Here is an 8,569-nt window from a genome sequence, read left to right as displayed (position 1 = left end):
ACTTCCCTGAATGAAAAAACAACCACCATCATTCAGAGATGACAGAACAAAATGAAACCCAGAAAAGTAAGGATACCATTTGAAATACTGTGACACCACGTTGAGTATAGAAGGAACGCAATATCATTTTAAGAACATTGTTGAGGAATTTTTTTATAAAGAGAAAAACAAATGAACAAAGAAACTACTTATCTGTGACATAACATCAACCTCTTCCTCTTAGGTGCAAAGAAGAAAGTATCAGCCAAGAGATCCTAACCATTTTACTTGGAAATCGTCAAGCTTTGTTAACTTGGTGTTCTATCTTGATGGGTTTAACTTTCTTAGCTTTCACCTGACTTGAGTCAACTGCCTAAATTTCCACTTGTGAAAATCATTTATTCAGTTTATTATTCACATGGACATCATTCTTAACTCTACATACAGTAGAGAAGACAATGAGCTGTAACTCCTACATTTATACAAAGATAAGTCTGCAATGTGCCCATGTGCGGGTACACGTATGAAGGTGCTTGTGTCTTCTAAGATGCCAGATGTATAAACTAAGCAGCCTGTAACATTTACATTGATAAAATTAATTTCATTTTTGATGCCAATCATTTTCAGAGACATTTCCAATTAAAGCAAATTTTCCACTATCTGAGCATCTCAGAATAGAAAACCTTTCAGTCAGTTGACCAGAAAGCACTACAGTTTCTTGCCTAAATGACTTCACCCCAAAATGTGTTTAAGATCAAATGATGCCTCATTTTAATTGAAAAGATTTTTTTAATTACACTTATGTCACTGACAACAACAAAAATCATACTATCTAACCTTTTATGAAGTGCTGGGGTAAAGCTTTTTTGTTTTTTTGCTAAAATATACGTAGCATTTATGTTGTAGTTGACTAAGTTATTTGCCTGAAAAATATTGTTTCAAATTTATTTTGAATGGACCACTCTCCATACACTTATAAAGCTTTTTCTGCTGCAGTGTGATAGCCCTCCTGATAACAGATTCACCTAAAGTAATCAAACTTCGTAACCTTCAGGGAGAGAGGATTTATTATTTTGCCTTCTAGCAGTAACTTTTATATGTACTTCTCTAAAGACCATACCCCATGTATTCTTCCCAATGTATCACAACCAGGACTATTTAAAGATATGGTTATCTTTAATCTTCAATGACTGTATTTTTTCCAACAGATCTGCTAAATTATATGACCAGACTTTAATTATCTTTGGGATGAAACATATACAGTGTTTTTTTGATTTATAACAGAATGTGATGGAAATGTGTCCAGACATTGCTTTGATTGTATCAGATATGTGCTCATTATTCTATTTTCAGTGCAGATTTCATTCTCCTTTCAGTCACACTACTGAATATTAGGAGTAACTGGCGGGGGGGGAGGGGGGGGGGGCGGGGAGAGAGGTGGAGTGGAGAAAAAAGTGAAATCAACGTGCTGAAAACAAGACAGGGACAAAAAGTGTTGCTAATGTAAGCATTTAGGAGCTGAGCAATTTGGCACCCCAGGCAATTATACCCCAGGCTCTCATGGACATACAATTACAAAAAACAAGAGCCTGTAGCTGCAAACCAAAGCCAGTCAACTTAATCTACTAGCAGTGAGTAATTAAACTGAAGAAAGCTGGATTTCACAAGGATTTTGGAACTATCTATAGCATCGCAGCAAGACAAGTCAATATTTCACCAAGAGACAGAAATAAGAAAGCAGCTGCAGTGTTAAGCAGCAGAACAGTTTGATGATTTGTGCCCCAATTATGTCTCTAGTACATCCCAAACACGCACAGAGTTGAAACTTAACATTTCTCTCACTTCCTGTATTTTATTTTCTTTTTCTCTTAGCAGAAATCAGTTTATGCTAAACAAAAAATATCATTTAATGTTAAAGCCAGGAAATGTGAAAGAGGAAGGGAACTAGCAGAGTAACTGAAAATAAACATAAATGTAATTCACTGCTGTTCTAACAAGGTGACTCGTTAAAAAAATTAATTCAACATTTCTAGCCTAGATATTAACTCAAATATCTTTTCTCACACAAAAGACGAGTACAGATGTCTTACACAGCTTTTCTGAGGTACAACAAACATTGCAAGCAATGGTCTAACTTACCTTCTCATTATTCTAGCAATCTAACAGAATAAATCTAATGATTTCAAGTATCAGTTGTGAAGTCTTTCTACATGTACCATGTTTTCTACCTAACCAGCTTACCCCCAAGGCCTTTACAAAAATTGCTTTTGTTTTGTAGACAAAACAAACAAACAAACAAGACTCAAGTCTTATATTGCATAATTTTTGCATGGATATGATAAAAGAGGTGAAGACTAATTAATATAAAATTTATTCTAGTTCTCTCTTCTTTCTGGAAACTTAACAAAACAGAGATAATTTAATCTGTTGCATTTGTCAACAGTTGCAAATGTATATCACATGACAAGCTCTTCTGACATTAAATCAGAGGGGAATCCCCCACTGCATTTCAACATACATCTTGATGGAGGTTTTTTTGAAGAAATGCTGTTGCCTTCAGGTTCCATAATTTCCTGTTTTCCTTCTTTTGGTGATTATTGTATTGGACTGCAAGTTCTTTGTATTTAATATCTTCAAATAAAAATCCTGCACTTCACCAGAATTTTACATATTCCATATTAAGTAGGAGCTGCTTCAGTATACTGTTTTCTGTTTCTAAATTGCCCAATAAAAAGAATTCCAGAGTCTGTTTTCCTGTTTGGCTATGGCTCAGGGTTCAGCATCTCAGGAAGAAATTTGCAGTGGTGAGACACTTCTTGTGAGATCTCTCTTGTGGTGAGACATTTCTCCAGTAGGCAGCAACTGGTGACTTAGAGTCAGGGATGTTAGGAACTTCCTCCCAACACTAAGATTTATTTTCTGTTAAAAAATCTCAAACATAATGGTTAAACAATATGTTTATATCCTGTAGTCAAATATAATTCAGGCCCACATTTCCATAACTGACCCCGGAACTGGCCAATTTTAATTTAACTGTATGTTCTGGACAAAGTTATGACATTCTTAAACTCTTGGCAATACTTATTCACCATTCAGTGCTTCGAGTCAGAATCTGCAAACCATCTCTTAGTGTATCTTTTTGTTGTCTGTCAAGCAGCAGTTTATAACATATGTATGGAAATATATATTTATCCAAATACGTATTTGTCTATACATACTATTTATTTCTCTTTATTAAAAATTGTATAAGGATGTACATGTACACACCTAAATTACAAAGAAAAAAAAAAGAGGGAATCTATTTGACAAGGCCTGAAGACATGAGGGAAACATCTCAAAATAAGTGCAAGGTATGTTTGTTACTTAGTCTAACTGGTTGACATTAGATGTATAATAGAAGCAAACCTTTGTTATAACAAAGAAAAAACACAGGTGCCTTCCACATGCATTGCTGTATAACCAATATTGTAAGCAATGGACCAGAGTGAATCTTTTTCCTGCTCAGAGTCATGAACTTGGAGTTAAGAGTCTCCAAGAAAGGAGACATTACTATACAGTGGGATCATAAGCAAGTCTAAACCTATATTCTATATATTCCTTTAAAGTATTTGGATTCATAAAGGATACAAGCTGGTAAAAAGAGATGTTTACTGCTGTTGGTGCTGATGAGGGCAAGGCTAGTCAGAGATGTCTTCCCATGGCTGCTAGCCTGTGTAAATATATGGACTTCAGTTATTGTCACTTATGGTGAAATGATAAATTTGGGTTTTTGTTTGTTGGTTTGATTTTTTAAGCAAGTTTACACAGCTTGGGGGTAATTATTTGCAAGGAAATTAAATCTCTTCAGCTCTTCCATCTTACTTTCATACTTGTCAGCTCTTCCTATCAGCCTCCTTCCACCTTTCAGAGCACTGCTAATTCACATTAAACTCAAGCCTGTGTTTATGTTACACAAGGCTTTTGTTCACTACAATTAGAGGAAATATATATAAATAAATGCTGCATCTAGGATTTTGCTTGTTCTTTACATTAAGTACTGTCTAATTGAAGGAGACATATAATATTATCTGCCAAAAGTGCTGTTGAAATGTTTTAAAATGATAATTATTTTAGTCTTCTGATAAGTTAAAATGTAATTGCCAGATAATTTACAGAAAAATTTGTTTTGACATTGCTTTATGGTTGTTAGCCAACTAATCAAAGGACAGGAGAACAGTGATTCATAATATGTTAAATAAAATGCCAAGTTTATAAGGTTGCTATAATTAAGAAATCAAAGGCTCAATTCCATTATTTTTATATAGTTTGAAATGATACTGAAATACTATTAATAATAATGTCACCTGATATCCAAAAACAAATGAAAAAAGAATGTGAGTATTTCCTTAAGGCTTTTGAGTGTCACAGAAGACAAAACAAATCCATCTGCATCAGCAAACCAAGAAAACCACAGTCTTTTTAAACTAATTTTAGAGAGTGAACAAAGAGAAAAAGGAACTATAAGAATTCCCTCCTCAAAAAAACCCACAACAAACAACAAAAAACAACAAAAACCTTGCAGTCAATTACATGGTTTAATAGTAGACCCACTAGAAAATTCTGATCAAGATCAACAGCAAAAAGACAAGTTTTTCAGGGGATTTTAAATATTTCCTTGAACACAGAAAACAAAGTATTTAGCAGGTACAGTCCAAAAGGCAAAAAGTATGAGACTCATATTAATAGAGAAACAAATCTGAGAATAATGATTTTGGACACTTGGGAAATTGAACAGTAATACATTTTCATTTGTAAGAAAAATAAAATCAGAAATTACTCATAATCCAATTTCTGAAGGTCAAAACTGTTTAAATAGCTACATAAACATAGAAACTTAGTGCAGGATTGGCAACAGCAGTAATTTTCTAAAAGACCCCATTTTAAATTATGATATAATCTTGCTTTTGGACAAAGTCTTACCTTGCAAACTACCTCTAGACCAACAGCAAGCACAAATACTTTATCCTCTTGTTTTATTATCTTACAAGAACAGGAAGCTTTACTTTTCAGGAATGCTTCTGTTTAAGTGGCTAAAACTTAAACATTGGCTTTGGGAAGGTAGTTGATTTTATCCAATAAATATTAAATATGTCCAGAAAAATGCTGATCATTCTGTAAAAGCTTGTCTTGTTGGGAAATATCGTCAAGGCAAAGGGGTATAAAGGGAGAACATTTGAAACTTACAGAAATGGGAGGTATATTTGGTAACCTATCTGAATACTAAGTTCATCTTTGATTAGAATTCAGCATCAACAACTTGGGTTTAAAATCAAAATTAAAAAAAAAAAAAAGGGAGAAAGTTAAAATGAGCAATGAATATAACCTTTTGAGTTTCATTTATTGCTGACTCACATTTAAGAGAGGACCTCCTACTCTGTAGAAATGAGGTCCACTGTATATATAACCAACATGAACATTGCATTTTTTTCCTGTGTTCTCAGCAAAAACTTACCAGTTCCGTTAAGCACTGCAAAAACATCATAAGGAACCAGACCCAAACAAGAAGTGGCCCAGGTGAAAAATTCTCAGTAATGTTCCTAGAAGAAACATTAAATTTTACATTTATATTTAAATGAATCTATCCTTTCAAATACAACTTAATTAATCAAAGGTATTCTTCCTACTCCGTAATGTATGATGAACAAAAAACAAGTGGGAGAATATATCTTATTTGTGTACTACTACATTGCTTTGGTAGAATACACATAACTAAAGTTTCTGGTACTGATGGGATAGCTCATGAAACACAGTGTGTGCTCTGCATTCTTACTGAACTTATTTGTTTCTGTTTCTAATGATTCTGTTACTTTAAACTCTGGATTCCCTTTCCCCAGCTCTTTACAATATCTGGTCAGGATAACCAAGGTATGCACATCTAGGTGGACAATTAGACGCAATCAATAGATGGACAGAGAATTCACTATAAGTTATCTGATTATATCAGTATCAGTCTATTTCTTTATCTTTTTCACCACAGACTTTAAGATATCATTTATTTTTTAAAATATTTATCTCCCAGATGCTACAAGAATAGACTGACGTTCTCAGTGTTCTTAAGGGTCTTTGGTGTCCAGAGGTCAACAATGAAACTTTTTCAATACAGTTTTATGTATTACTAAATAAAAAAGGCCCAATTGTACATCCCAGATTCAAATATGGCTTTGGATTCTGGGTCCCACTCCTACATTTCAGTGTATTAAGTTTTGAAGTTTAGTTCACATTTCCTTTATAGGTTATATGCAGTGGCAGTAAGGAAAGTGGTGATCTAGTTTTCAGTAAAGGAATCACAAGCATTTAAGCATCTTTTTTTTTTTTTTTATACTTGGTTTTTGTTGGACCTTATGGTTTGCTTCCAGGTTAAAGCACCTCATTTCACAGTTTGCTACCTTAAATTTTTTTTAAAAGTAATTGTATTGCTTATTTTATTGTAGTTGGCCAACATTTTACAGTTGGTCAACCCACTTTCTATTGTCTTTTCTAAGTTACTTGTTCAGAGACTGTTATCAAGTCAGGCTAAAAGCAACCAGAGATTTCATTTTTTTCAGTTTTCATTAATTCAACAAGACCTGCCTTTCCCTACTTACAGATTTTTTTTCCACCTTATTTGGCTTACTTGTGAGTTCTGTTATGGGATTTGGAAGGTATCTGTATTGCTTTAAATTCATTTAGTAAACCCCAAGAGGGTTTCAGAGGCAAAGCTTCTTAGCAGAGGATTGCAGACTTATTGATGAGAAAAAGTTCAGCTAAAACTCTCACAATGCCTGCAGTTGAATGCAATTCAGTTCTTCAGAGAAGTTAAACTTGTTTATTTGGCTTAATATTTATCATTTCATTTAAATGGTAGTACACACTACACAGTGAAAGCTCTATGTGGACACATAGGAATGTATAAAGTACCTTCTGGATTGCTAAAACAAAATAAATTAAACAAGGCAATTAAAGGAGACACACACACACAATATATATATAATGCTTTAGTGTGAGAATTTGTTGTACTGTTTAATCAATAGTTTAGAAACTAATATCCACAGTCATTGCTGTAGGAAATATCTTTTTAGCAGAAAACCTAGTGCACTCAAAACAATCTAAAAGATGAGACCCATATTTTTTTACAATAAACTGAGCAAAAAGTAATTAAAATACTTGGCATCAGTATGAAAACCAACAATCTGTCTGTCAGAGTAACAAAATGTTGTTGTTACAAAACCACAAAATTCACCAACGGTACGAAATACAACATTCCTCTTCAGCAAAACATGCGCAATTTTGCAATTGTCTAATTAAAGAGAAAACGTAAGTCAATATATTTATTTTTCTCTATTTTAGTTGCTACAGTGGCATGTCAGATTGTTCTACAGTACAAGTTCGGTGGATGAAAATAGTCATCAAATATCTTTATTAAATAAATAAAGTGAGATTTGAGTAAGTTACTCAAGATGTCATAGAACATGGGGTGAACATCCAAAAAGGTATATCATGTTATATTCCTCTTTGTGCTTAAGGTCTTTCTCAAAGTGTTGTCTTCCACCTTTTAGTCCTTGTGCATATTACTGAAAAAATCTTTTTGTATCTCAAGCTGCCTAATCCCATATAGATAACTTATGGCTGAGAAGTGAATTAAATCCTCATTTTCCAGACCAAGGCCAGCACACTAGAATATCCTTCCTCTCATAGTTGCAGTGAAAAGAATAATAGATCTTAAAAATTGTCTTCCCCAAAACCCAAACAACAATGCTAATAAAAGTGACATAAAAAAATTAAAAATAACTAAATATTCCTCATGCTTTATTTGAAAACTGAAACAATGAGTAAAAATCATTCATCAAAAAGGTAAGCAAAAAAAAAAAAAAAGGAAAATCCCACGAAAAGAATGAAAAGAGGATGAGTTGATGTTCAAAACTCTTAAATTTCTGGCAAAGGTCTACTTTTTACCCTGAGGTTTCCGTACCTCCAGGTATGCCCCATTACTTCAAAGGCCAATGTTTTAATCATAATAACGGAAACAGAGACCTCACAGTCTCCAAGACTAGAGCTCAGATATGATATCAGACTTGAGGCTCAGTTTGCCTTCTGCCTCACACAGATCACCGATACTGTCAACCTGGAAATGCAGTTGTGCATCTGCAGTGAAATGAGTAGCTTTTCTTTTGAACCCAAAACTCTGAAAGTCCATGCAACATGCACTTTACACAGTATTTCAAACTTAAAGCATTTTGTGCACCTCTTTACCCCAGATACAACCAAAAACCCCAGAATTTTGCAGAAGGACAAAGTCCGTGACAGAAAAATTACAAAAAGACTGAGATCAAAACTTGGAGAAAGATCTGCACTTTTTAATTAGATAAAATTATTTTTTAAACATAACTTGATAAAATATATAGAGAGGGGTCTATTCTTAACCCCAGCAAGGGATATTTTGATAAGAGGATGTAACTGAATTTCCTTAAAATTACTGAGGGACTTAGGGACCTGCTTAAATTATCTCTCTTGCTTAATTTGCCATTTGGACATGAAGAGCTGAATATGAATCTTCATAGAACCGGGGAACTTA

General features: G+C 33.7%; 1 long non-coding RNA gene across 1 annotated transcript in view; it reads right to left on the bottom strand.

Moving 5' to 3' along the window:
- Window positions 1-1,417: 1,417 nt before the first annotated feature.
- The window catches only part of LOC148057457 (uncharacterized), a 113,967-nt gene continuing 106,815 nt past the window's right edge, over window positions 1,418-8,569 (bottom strand). Inside the window, exons 4-5 of the long non-coding RNA XR_015705578.1 lie at window positions 5,471-5,555; window positions 1,418-2,910 (exon numbers count right to left, since the gene is read on the bottom strand). This is a non-coding gene — a long non-coding RNA (uncharacterized LOC148057457). The remainder of the gene's footprint in view (window positions 2,911-5,470; window positions 5,556-8,569) is intronic.

Source organism: Nipponia nippon, unplaced genomic scaffold, assembly GCF_047370975.1.
Source record: "Nipponia nippon isolate SJK-2023a ecotype South Korea unplaced genomic scaffold, ASM4737097v1 scaffold_1, whole genome shotgun sequence".
NCBI classification, from domain to species: domain Eukaryota; kingdom Metazoa; phylum Chordata; class Aves; order Pelecaniformes; family Threskiornithidae; genus Nipponia; species Nipponia nippon.
Note: the sequence above shows the minus strand (reverse complement) of the source record. Positions and strands in the feature narration are given on the sequence as shown.